This window comes from Labrus bergylta, chromosome 13 (genome assembly GCF_963930695.1).
Source record: "Labrus bergylta chromosome 13, fLabBer1.1, whole genome shotgun sequence".
Classification (NCBI taxonomy): domain Eukaryota; kingdom Metazoa; phylum Chordata; class Actinopteri; order Labriformes; family Labridae; genus Labrus; species Labrus bergylta.
Window position 1 is genome coordinate 7,775,053 of NC_089207.1, and position 12,207 is coordinate 7,787,259.

The 12,207-nt window shown below is 36.9% G+C and overlaps 8 non-coding genes across 8 annotated transcripts; all 8 read right to left on the bottom strand.

Moving 5' to 3' along the window:
• Positions 1-745: 745 nt before the first annotated feature.
• Positions 746-864, bottom strand: LOC136182097 (5S ribosomal RNA). The gene has a single exon (XR_010668415.1). It is a non-coding gene; the product is annotated as a 5S ribosomal RNA (ribosomal RNA).
• Positions 865-2,263: 1,399 nt separating this feature from the next.
• Positions 2,264-2,382, bottom strand: LOC136181511 (5S ribosomal RNA). The gene has a single exon (XR_010667858.1). It is a non-coding gene; the product is annotated as a 5S ribosomal RNA (ribosomal RNA).
• Positions 2,383-3,787: 1,405 nt separating this feature from the next.
• Positions 3,788-3,906, bottom strand: LOC136181346 (5S ribosomal RNA). The gene has a single exon (XR_010667695.1). It is a non-coding gene; the product is annotated as a 5S ribosomal RNA (ribosomal RNA).
• Positions 3,907-5,323: 1,417 nt separating this feature from the next.
• Positions 5,324-5,442, bottom strand: LOC136181704 (5S ribosomal RNA). Its single transcript, XR_010668051.1, has one exon. It is a non-coding gene; the product is annotated as a 5S ribosomal RNA (ribosomal RNA).
• Positions 5,443-6,865: 1,423 nt separating this feature from the next.
• On the bottom strand, positions 6,866-6,984 carry LOC136182225 (5S ribosomal RNA). The gene has a single exon (XR_010668543.1). It is a non-coding gene; the product is annotated as a 5S ribosomal RNA (ribosomal RNA).
• Positions 6,985-8,401: 1,417 nt separating this feature from the next.
• LOC136181423 (5S ribosomal RNA) lies at positions 8,402-8,520 on the bottom strand. The gene has a single exon (XR_010667771.1). It is a non-coding gene; the product is annotated as a 5S ribosomal RNA (ribosomal RNA).
• A 1,406-nt stretch (positions 8,521-9,926) lies between these two features.
• On the bottom strand, positions 9,927-10,045 carry LOC136181486 (5S ribosomal RNA). Its single transcript, XR_010667833.1, has one exon. It is a non-coding gene; the product is annotated as a 5S ribosomal RNA (ribosomal RNA).
• Positions 10,046-11,450: 1,405 nt separating this feature from the next.
• LOC136182098 (5S ribosomal RNA) lies at positions 11,451-11,569 on the bottom strand. The gene has a single exon (XR_010668416.1). It is a non-coding gene; the product is annotated as a 5S ribosomal RNA (ribosomal RNA).
• Between the last annotated feature and the right edge of the window lie 638 nt (positions 11,570-12,207).

The window sequence follows — 12,207 nt, forward strand, 5'->3', positions numbered from 1 at the left end:
TACATGAAACATTGCAATGGCTGATTTATTCATTTGTCATTCAAGATTACCTCAAAACAAGTAAGTGGTGATAAAAACATAATTTCGAGTTGTCCCTTGTATCTTAATCAATCACTGCTTAGGCTACTATAATAATCCTAAATCTTGTGTGCCTTAATGCAACATTTAAACTTATTTCTGCTGTTCACTGTTCACAAGTTTGCAGGATTGAAAACCTTAATAAATCCACAGTAAAAGTGACGATGCGAAATGGTCAACTTCTGAAAAATCGTCAATTGATTGATAAGTAAGCATCACTTGTTTGCAGGTTTTTTTTAAATTCAATCTTAATAGTAATCATTTATAATAATTCCTGATTTGGTGTAAATGTTTATTATTGATGTGAAAACATTTATAATGATGGTGAATATTTCCAGTTGAATCAAATGTATAATATGGCTACCAGAGTGTTGTGGGGAAGTAAAGAGTAACCTAAGTACAAGTAATTAAAATATGTTAATGCAGTAGTCCTTACGTAAGTAGGCTACATGTACTTTTTGAATGTAAAACTGAACTTTGAAAACAGCCTCCAGAGAGCGTAATATGTATTAATACTCACTGAAAACATTGATGAAAATTGCAACAAAAAAAAAGAGGACAGACTGCCAAATAAAATCATGTTTCATTTTCCACTGGCCTGTTTCTCTCAGTCCTTTCTCCACTAGTGAGGCAACAGCGCCCTCTTCTGGCTAAAGGAGGTATTAAAAGCTTACAGCACCTGGTATTCCCAGGCGGTCTCCCATCCAAGTACTAACCAGGCCCGACCCTGCTTAGCTTCCGAGATCGGACGAGATCGGGCGTGTTCAGGGTGGTATGGCCGTAAGCGAGTGAACAGGTTGTTAAAGGGTTATTTATACATACTTAGGTTTAAAGTAACACCTCGCCAAAATTAGAGCAAGTGACTATGACCTAGTTGATTTTATTACTTTTCTACTCAAACGTGTGGGCCTATGGATAGACTTACACTTAATCTTACTAGATTCAGCAATACTTTGACGCTGGGAGTTAACTAAAGACTTGCAGCTTGTTTTTAAGACTTGTTTCACGACTTGCGGGCAAACTGAACGTTCAAACGTCTGATAAACACATTGAACAAACCGATTCCGTGAAGATTAACTTCCCTCTTTCAAAACTGGCCTGGTTAGTACTTGGATGGGAGACCGCCTGGGAATCCCAGGTGCTGTAAGCTTTTAATACCTGCTTCAGCCAGCAGGGGACGCTGTAACCTCCTGCTATGCACTGCAGTTCTTTTTTTATTTGTCTATCATTGCTTCTACTTTCCTACAAAGTAGCTTACACTGAATTTTGATTGGGGATCATCTATAGCATATATAGGGACTGATTGTAATAATTATGAATTTTCATATAATTAGTAAGTGTTCCTTTGTGATTCCTAATGGAGGATTGTTTTTTTAATGATTAGTTACAATGGAGAATGTGAGGGGATCAAATATGTATGCCCCACAGGGTTATGATTTCTACATGAAACATTGCAATGGCTGATTTATTCATTTGTCATTCAAGATTACCTCAAAACAAGTAAGTGGTGATAAAAACATAATTTCGAGTTGTCCCTTGTATCTTAATCAATCACTGCTTAGGCTACTATAATAATCCTAAATCTTGTGTGCCTTAATGCAACATTTAAACTTATTTCTGCTGTTCACTGTTCACAAGTTTGCAGGATTGAAAACCTTAATAAATCCACAGTAAAAGTGACGATGCGAAATGGTCAACTTCTGAAAAATCGTCAATTGATTGATAAGTAAGCATCACTTGTTTGCAGGTTTTTTTTAAATTCAATCTTAATAGTAATCATTTATAATAATTCCTGATTTGGTGTAAATGTTTATTATTGATGTGAAAACATTTATAATGATGGTGAATATTTCCAGTTGAATCAAATGTATAATATGGCTACCAGAGTGTTGTGGGGAAGTAAAGAGTAACCTAAGTACAAGTAATTAAAATATGTTAATGCAGTAGTCCTTACGTAAGTAGGCTACATGTACTTTTTGAATGTAAAACTGAACTTTGAAAACAGCCTCCAGAGAGCGTAATATGTATTAATACTCACTGAAAACATTGATGAAAATTGCAACAAAAAAAAAGAGGACAGACTGCCAAATAAAATCATGTTTCATTTTCCACTGGCCTGTTTCTCTCAGTCCTTTCTCCACTAGTGAGGCAACAGCGCCCTCTTCTGGCTAAAGGAGGTATTAAAAGCTTACAGCACCTGGTATTCCCAGGCGGTCTCCCATCCAAGTACTAACCAGGCCCGACCCTGCTTAGCGTCCGAGATCGGACGAGATCGGGCGTGTTCAGGGTGGTATGGCCGTAAGCGAATGAACAGGTTGTTAAAGGGTTATTTATACATACTTAGGTTTAAAGTAACACCTCGCCAAAATTAGAGCAAGTGACTATGACCTAGTTGATTTTATTACTTTTCTACTCAAACGTGTGGGCCTATGGATAGACTTACACTTAATCTTACTAGATTCAGCAATACTTTGACGCTGGGAGTTAACTAAAGACTTGCAGCTTGTTTTTAAGACTTGTTTCACGACTTGCGGGCAAACTGAACGTTCAAACGTCTGATAAACACATTGAACAAACCGATTCCGTGAAGATTAACTTCCCTCTTTCAAAACTGGCCTGGTTAGTACTTGGATGGGAGACCGCCTGGGAATCCCAGGTGCTGTAAGCTTTTAATACCTGCTTCAGCCAGCAGGGGGCGCTGTAACCTCCTGCTATGCACTGCAGTTCTTTTTTTATTTGTCTATCATTGCTTCTACTTTCCTACAAAGTAGCTTACACTGAATTTTGATTGGGGATCATCTATAGCATATATAGGGACTGATTGTAATAATTATGAATTTTCATATAATTAGTAAGTGTTCCTTTGTGATTCCTAATGGAGGATTGTTTTTTTAATGATTAGTTACAATGGAGAATGTGAGGGGATCAAATATGTATGCCCCACAGGGTTATGATTTCTACATGAAACATTGCAATGGCTGATTTATTCATTTGTCATTCAAGATTACCTCAAAACAAGTAAGTGGTGATAAAAACATAATTTCGAGTTGTCCCTTGTATCTTAATCAATCACTGCTTAGGCTACTATAATAATCCTAAATCTTGTGTGCCTTAATGCAACATTTAAACTTATTTCTGCTGTTCACTGTTCACAAGTTTGCAGGATTGAAAACCTTAATAAATCCACAGTAAAAGTGACGATGCGAAATGGTAAACTTCTGAAAAATCGTCAATTGATTGATAAGTAAGCATCACTTGTTTGCAGGTTTTTTTTAAATTCAATCTTAATAGTAATCATTTATAATAATTCCTGATTTGGTGTAAATGTTTATTATTGATGTGAAAACATTTATAATGATGGTGAATATTTCCAGTTGAATCAAATGTATAATATGGCTACCAGAGTGTTGTGGGGAAGTAAAGAGTAACCTAAGTACAAGTAATTAAAATATGTTAATGCAGTAGTCCTTACTTAAGTAGGCTACATGTACTTTTTGAATGTAAAACTGAACTTTGAAAACAGCCTCCAGAGAGCGTAATATGTATTAATACTCACTGAAAACATTGATGAAAATTGCAACAACAAAAAAAAAAGAGAGGACAGACTGCCAAATAAAATCATGTTTCATTTTCCACTGGCCTGTTTCTCTCAGTCCTTTCTCCACTAGTGAGGCAACAGCGCCCTCTTCTGGCTAAAGGAGGTATTAAAAGCTTACAGCACCTGGTATTCCCAGGCGGTCTCCCATCCAAGTACTAACCAGGCCCGACCCTGCTTAGCTTCCGAGATCTGACGAGATCGGGCGTGTTCAGGGTGGTATGGCCGTAAGCGAATGAACAGGTTGTTAAAGGGTTATTTATACATACTTAGGTTTAAAGTAACACCTCGCCAAAATTAGAGCAAGTGACTATGACCTAGTTGATTTTATTACTTTTCTACTCAAACGTGTGGGCCTATGGATAGACTTACACTTAATCTTACTAGATTCAGCAATACTTTGACGCTGGGAGTTAACTAAAGACTTGCAGCTTGTTTTTAAGACTTGTTTCACGACTTGCGGGCAAACTGAACGTTCAAACGTCTGATAAACACATTGAACAAACCGATTCCGTGAAGATTAACTTCCCTCTTTCAAAACTGGCCTGGTTAGTACTTGGATGGGAGACCGCCTGGGAATCCCAGGTGCTGTAAGCTTTTAATACCTGCTTCAGCCAGCAGGGGGCGCTGTAACCTCCTGCTATGCACTGCAGTTCTTTTTTTATTTGTCTATCATTGCTTCTACTTTCCTACAAAGTAGCTTACACTGAATTTTGATTGGGGATCATCTATAGCATATATAGGGACTGATTGTAATAATTATGAATTTTCATATAATTAGTAAGTGTTCCTTTGTGATTCCTAATGGAGGATTGTTTTTTTTAATGATTAGTTACAATGGAGAATGTGAGGGGATCAAATATGTATGCCCCACAGGGTTATGATTTCTACATGAAACATTGCAATGGCTGATTTATTCATTTGTCATTCAAGATTACCTCAAAACAAGTAAGTGGTGATAAAAACATAATTTCGAGTTGTCCCTTATATCTTAATCAATCACTGCTTAGGCTACTATAATAATCCTAAATCTTGTGTGCCTTAATGCAACATTTAAACTTATTTCTGCTGTTCACTGTTCACAAGTTTGCAGTATTGAAAACCTTAATAAATCCACAGTAAAAGTGACGATGCAAAATGGTCAACTTCTGAAAAATCGTCAATTGATTCTGAAAAAATATTGATTGATAAGTAAGCATCACTTGTTTGCAGGTTTTTTTTAAATTCAATCTTAATAGTAATCATTTATAATAATTCCTGATTTGGTGTAAATGTTTATTATTGATGTGAAAACATTTATAATGATGGTGAATATTTCCAGTTGAATCAAATGTATAATATGGCTACCAGAGTGTTGTGGGGAAGTAAAGAGTAACCTAAGTACAAGTAATTAAAATATGTTAATGCAGTAGTCCTTACGTAAGTAGGCTACATGTACTTTTTGAATGTAAAACTGAACTTTGAAAACAGCCTCCAGAGAGCGTAATATGTATTAATACTCACTGAAAACATTGATGAAAATTGCAACAAAAAAAAAGAGGACAGACTGCCAAATAAAATCATGTTTCATTTTCCACTGGCCTGTTTCTCTCAGTCCTTTCTCCACTAGTGAGGCAACAGCGCCCTCTTCTGGCTAAAGGAGGTATTAAAAGCTTACAGCACCTGGTAATCCCAGGCGGTCTCCCATCCAAGTACTAACCAGGCCCGACCCTGCTTAGCTTCCGAGATCGGACGAGATCGGGCGTGTTCAGGGTGGTATGGCCGTAAGCGAATGAACAGGTTGTTAAAGGGTTATTTATACATACTTAGGTTTAAAGTAACACCTCGCCAAAATTAGAGCAAGTGACTATGACCTAGTTGATTTTATTACTTTTCTACTCAAACGTGTGGGCCTATGGATAGACTTACACTTAATCTTACTAGATTCAGCAATACTTTGACGCTGGGAGTTAACTAAAGACTTGCAGGTTGTTTTTAAGACTTGTTTCACGACTTGCGGGCAAACTGAACGTTCAAACGTCTGATAAACACATTGAACAAACCGATTCCGTGAAGATTAACTTCCCTCTTTCAAAACTGGCCTGGTTAGTACTTGGATGGGAGACCGCCTGGGAATCCCAGGTGCTGTAAGCTTTTAATACCTGCTTCAGCCAGCAGGGGGCGCTGTAACCTCCTGCTATGCACTGCAGTTCTTTTTTTATTTGTCTATCATTGCTTCTACTTTCCTACAAAGTAGCTTACACTGAATTTTGATTGGGGATCATCTATAGCATATATAGGGACTGATTGTAATAATTATGAATTTTCATATAATTAGTAAGTGTTCCTTTGTGATTCCTAATGGAGGATTGTTTTTTTTAATGATTAGTTACAATGGAGAATGTGAGGGGATCAAATATGTATGCCCCACAGGGTTATGATTTCTACATGAAACATTGCAATGGCTGATTTATTCATTTGTCATTCAAGATTACCTCAAAACAAGTAAGTGGTGATAAAAACATAATTTCGAGTTGTCCCTTATATCTTAATCAATCACTGCTTAGGCTACTATAATAATCCTAAATCTTGTGTGCCTTAATGCAACATTTAAACTTATTTCTGCTGTTCACTGTTCACAAGTTTGCAGTATTGAAAACCTTAATAAATCCACAGTAAAAGTGACGATGCAAAATGGTCAACTTCTGAAAAATCGTCAATTGATTCTGAAAAAATATTAATTGATAAGTAAGCATCACTTGTTTGCAGGTTTTTTTTAAATTCAATCTTAATAGTAATCATTTATAATAATTCCTGATTTGGTGTAAATGTTTATTATTGATGTGAAAACATTTATAATGATGGTGAATATTTCCAGTTGAATCAAATGTATAATATGGCTACCAGAGTGTTGTGGGGAAGTAAAGAGTAACCTAAGTACAAGTAATTAAAATATGTTAATGCAGTAGTCCTTACTTAAGTAGGCTACATGTACTTTTTGAATGTAAAACTGAACTTTGAAAACAGCCTCCAGAGAGCGTAATATGTATTAATACTCACTGAAAACATTGATGAAAATTGCAACAACAAAAAAAAAAGAGAGGACAGACTGCCAAATAAAATCATGTTTCATTTTCCACTGGCCTGTTTCTCTCAGTCCTTTCTCCACTAGTGAGGCAACAGCGCCCTCTTCTGGCTAAAGGAGGTATTAAAAGCTTACAGCACCTGGTATTCCCAGGCGGTCTCCCATCCAAGTACTAACCAGGCCCGACCCTGCTTAGCTTCCGAGATCGGACGAGATCGGGCGCGTTCAGGGTGGTATGGCCGTAAGCGAATGAACAGGTTGTTAAAGGGTTATTTATACATAGTTAGGTTTAAAGTAACACCTCGCCAAAATTAGAGCAAGTGACTATGACCTAGTTGATTTTATTACTTTTCTACTCAAACGTGTGGGCCTATGGATAGACTTACACTTAATCTTACTAGATTCAGCAATACTTTGACGCTGGGAGTTAACTAAAGACTTGCAGCTTGTTTTTAAGACTTGTTTCACGACTTGCGGGCAAACTGAACGTTCAAACGTCTGATAAACACATTGAACAAACCGATTCCGTGAAGATTAACTTCCCTCTTTCAAAACTGGCCTGGTTAGTACTTGGATGGGAGACCGCCTGGGAATCCCAGGTGCTGTAAGCTTTTAATACCTGCTTCAGCCAGCAGGGGGCGCTGTAACCTCCTGCTATGCACTGCAGTTCTTTTTTTATTTGTCTATCATTGCTTCTACTTTCCTACAAAGTAGCTTACACTGAATTTTGATTGGGGATCATCTATAGCATATATAGGGACTGATTGTAATAATTATGAATTTTCATATAATTAGTAAGTGTTCCTTTGTGATTCCTAATGGAGGATTGTTTTTTTTAATGATTAGTTACAATGGAGAATGTGAGGGGATCAAATATGTATGCCCCACAGGGTTATGATTTCTACATGAAACATTGCAATGGCTGATTTATTCATTTGTCATTCAAGATTACCTCAAAACAAGTAAGTGGTGATAAAAACATAATTTCGAGTTGTCCCTTATATCTTAATCAATCACTGCTTAGGCTACTATAATAATCCTAAATCTTGTGTGCCTTAATGCAACATTTAAACTTATTTCTGCTGTTCACTGTTCACAAGTTTGCAGTATTGAAAACCTTAATAAATCCACAGTAAAAGTGACGATGCAAAATGGTCAACTTCTGAAAAATCGTCAATTGATTCTGAAAAAATATTGATTGATATGTAAGCATCACTTGTTTGCAGGTTTTTTTTAAATTCAATCTTAATAGTAATCATTTATAATAATTCCTGATTTGGTGTAAATGTTTATTATTGATGTGAAAACATTTATAATGATGGTGAATATTTCCAGTTGAATCAAATGTATAATATGGCTACCAGAGTGTTGTGGGGAAGTAAAGAGTAACCTAAGTACAAGTAATTAAAATATGTTAATGCAGTAGTCCTTACGTAAGTAGGCTACATGTACTTTTTGAATGTAAAACTGAACTTTGAAAACAGCCTCCAGAGAGCGTAATATGTATTAATACTCACTGAAAACATTGATGAAAATTGCAACAAAAAAAAAGAGGACAGACTGCCAAATAAAATCATGTTTCATTTTCCACTGGCCTGTTTCTCTCAGTCCTTTCTCCACTAGTGAGGCAACAGCGCCCTCTTCTGGCTAAAGGAGGTATTAAAAGCTTACAGCACCTGGTATTCCCAGGCGGTCTCCCATCCAAGTACTAACCAGGCCCGACCCTGCTTAGCTTCCGAGATCGGACGAGATCAGGCGTGTTCAGGGTGGTATGGCCGTAAGCGAATGAACAGGTTGTTAAAGGGTTATTTATACATACTTAGGTTTAAAGTAACACCTCGCCAAAATTAGAGCAAGTGACTATGACCTAGTTGATTTTATTACTTTTCTACTCAAACGTGTGGGCCTATGGATAGACTTACACTTAATCTTACTAGATTCAGCAATACTTTGACGCTGGGAGTTAACTAAAGACTTGCAGCTTGTTTTTAAGACTTGTTTCACGACTTGCGGGCAAACTGAACGTTCAAACGTCTGATAAACACATTGAACAAACCGATTCCGTGAAGATTAACTTCCCTCTTTCAAAACTGGCCTGGTTAGTACTTGGATGGGAGACCGCCTGGGAATCCCAGGTGCTGTAAGCTTTTAATACCTGCTTCAGCCAGCAGGGGGCGCTGTAACCTCCTGCTATGCACTGCAGTTCTTTTTTTATTTGTCTATCATTGCTTCTACTTTCCTACAAAGTAGCTTACACTGAATTTTGATTGGGGATCATCTATAGCATATATAGGGACTGATTGTAATAATTATGAATTTTCATATAATTAGTAAGTGTTCCTTTGTGATTCCTAATGGAGGATTGTTTTTTTTAATGATTAGTTACAATGGAGAATGTGAGGGGATCAAATATGTATGCCCCACAGGGTTATGATTTCTACATGAAACATTGCAATGGCTGATTTATTCATTTGTCATTCAAGATTACCTCAAAACAAGTAAGTGGTGATAAAAACATAATTTCGAGTTGTCCCTTATATCTTAATCAATCACTGCTTAGGCTACTATAATAATCCTAAATCTTGTGTGCCTTAATGCAACATTTAAACTTATTTCTGCTGTTCACTGTTCACAAGTTTGCAGTATTGAAAACCTTAATAAATCCACAGTAAAAGTGACGATGCAAAATGGTCAACTTCTGAAAAATCGTCAATTGATTGATAAGTAAGCATCACTTGTTTGCAGGTTTTTTTTAAATTCAATCTTAATAGTAATCATTTATAATAATTCCTGATTTGGTGTAAATGTTTATTATTGATGTGAAAACATTTATAATGATGGTGAATATTTCCAGTTGAATCAAATGTATAATATGGCTACCAGAGTGTTGTGGGGAAGTAAAGAGTAACCTAAGTACAAGTAATTAAAATATGTTAATGCAGTAGTCCTTACTTAAGTAGGCTACATGTACTTTTTGAATGTAAAACTGAACTTTGAAAACAGCCTCCAGAGAGCGTAATATGTATTAATACTCACTGAAAACATTGATGAAAATTGCAACAACAAAAAAAAAAGAGAGGACAGACTGCCAAATAAAATCATGTTTCATTTTCCACTGGCCTGTTTCTCTCAGTCCTTTCTCCACTAGTGAGGCAACAGCGCCCTCTTCTGGCTAAAGGAGGTATTAAAAGCTTACAGCACCTGGTATTCCCAGGCGGTCTCCCATCCAAGTACTAACCAGGCCCGACCCTGCTTAGCTTCCGAGATCGGACGAGATCGGGCGTGTTCAGGGTGGTATGGCCGTAAGTGAATGAACAGGTTGTTAAAGGGTTATTTATACATAGTTAGGTTTAAAGTAACACCTCGCCAAAATTAGAGCAAGTGACTATGACCTAGTTGATTTTATTACTTTTCTACTCAAACGTGTGGGCCTATGGATAGACTTACACTTAATCTTACTAGATTCAGCAATACTTTGACGCTGGGAGTTAACTAAAGACTTGCAGCTTGTTTTTAAGACTTGTTTCACGACTTGCGGGCAAACTGAACGTTCAAACGTCTGATAAACACATTGAACAAACCGATTCCGTGAAGATTAACTTCCCTCTTTCAAAACTGGCCTGGTTAGTACTTGGATGGGAGACCGCCTGGGAATCCCAGGTGCTGTAAGCTTTTAATACCTGCTTCAGCCAGCAGGGGGCGCTGTAACCTCCTGCTATGCACTGCAGTTCTTTTTTTATTTGTCTATCATTGCTTCTACTTTCCTACAAAGTAGCTTACACTGAATTTTGATTGGGGATCATCTATAGCATATATAGGGACTGATTGTAATAATTATGAATTTTCATATAATTAGTAAGTGTTCCTTTGTGATTCCTAATGGAGGATTGTTTTTTTTAATGATTAGTTACAATGGAGAATGTGAGGGGATCAAATATGTATGCCCCACAGGGTTATGATTTCTACATGAAACATTGCAATGGCTGATTTATTCATTTGTCATTCAAGATTACCTCAAAACAAGTAAGTGGTGATAAAAACATAATTTCGAGTTGTCCCTTATATCTTAATCAATCACTGCTTAGGCTACTATAATAATCCTAAATCTTGTGTGCCTTAATGCAACATTTAAACTTATTTCTGCTGTTCACTGTTCACAAGTTTGCAGTATTGAAAACCTTAATAAATCCACAGTAAAAGTGACGATGCGAAATGGTCAACTTCTGAAAAATCGTCAATTGATTGATAAGTAAGCATCACTTGTTTGCAGGTTTTTTTTAAATTCAATCTTAATAGTAATCATTTATAATAATTCCTGATTTGGTGTAAATGTTTATTATTGATGTGAAAACATTTATAATGATGGTGAATATTTCCAGTTGAATCAAATGTATAATATGGCTACCAGAGTGTTGTGGGGAAGTAAAGAGTAACCTAAGTACAAGTAATTAAAATATGTTAATGCAGTAGTCCTTACTTAAGTAGGCTACATGTACTTTTTGAATGTAAAACTGAACTTTGAAAACAGCCTCCAGAGAGCGTAATATGTATTAATACTCACTGAAAACATTGATGAAAATTGCAACAACAAAAAAAAAAGAGAGGACAGACTGCCAAATAAAATCATGTTTCATTTTCCACTGGCCTGTTTCTCTCAGTCCTTTCTCCACTAGTGAGGCAACAGCGCCCTCTTCTGGCTAAAGAGGTATTAAAAGCTTACAGCACCTGGTATTCCCAGGCGGTCTCCCATCCAAGTACTAACCAGGCCCGACCCTGCTTAGCTTCCGAGATCGGACGAGATCGGGCGTGTTCAGGGTGGTATGGCCGTAAGCGAATGAACAGGTTGTTAAAGGGTTATTTATACATAGTTAGGTTTAAAGTAACACCTCGCCAAAATTAGAGCAAGTGACTATGACCTAGTTGATTTTATTACTTTTCTACTCAAACGTGTGGGCCTATGGATAGACTTACACTTAATCTTACTAGATTCAGCAATACTTTGACGCTGGGAGTTAACTAAAGACTTGCAGCTTGTTTTTAAGACTTGTTTCACGACTTGCGGGCAAACTGAACGTTCAAACGTCTGATAAACACATTGAACAAACCGATTCCGTGAAGATTAACTTCCCTCTTTCAAAACTGGCCTGGTTAGTACTTGGATGGGAGACCGCCTGGGAATCCCAGGTGCTGTAAGCTTTTAATACCTGCTTCAGCCAGCAGGGGGCGCTGTAACCTCCTGCTATGCACTGCAGTTCTTTTTTTATTTGTCTATCATTGCTTCTACTTTCCTACAAAGTAGCTTACACTGAATTTTGATTGGGGATCATCTATAGCATATATAGGGACTGATTGTAATAATTATGAATTTTCATATAATTAGTAAGTGTTCCTTTGTGATTCCTAATGGAGGATTGTTTTTTTTAATGATTAGTTACAATGGAGAATGTGAGGGGATCAAATATGTATGCCC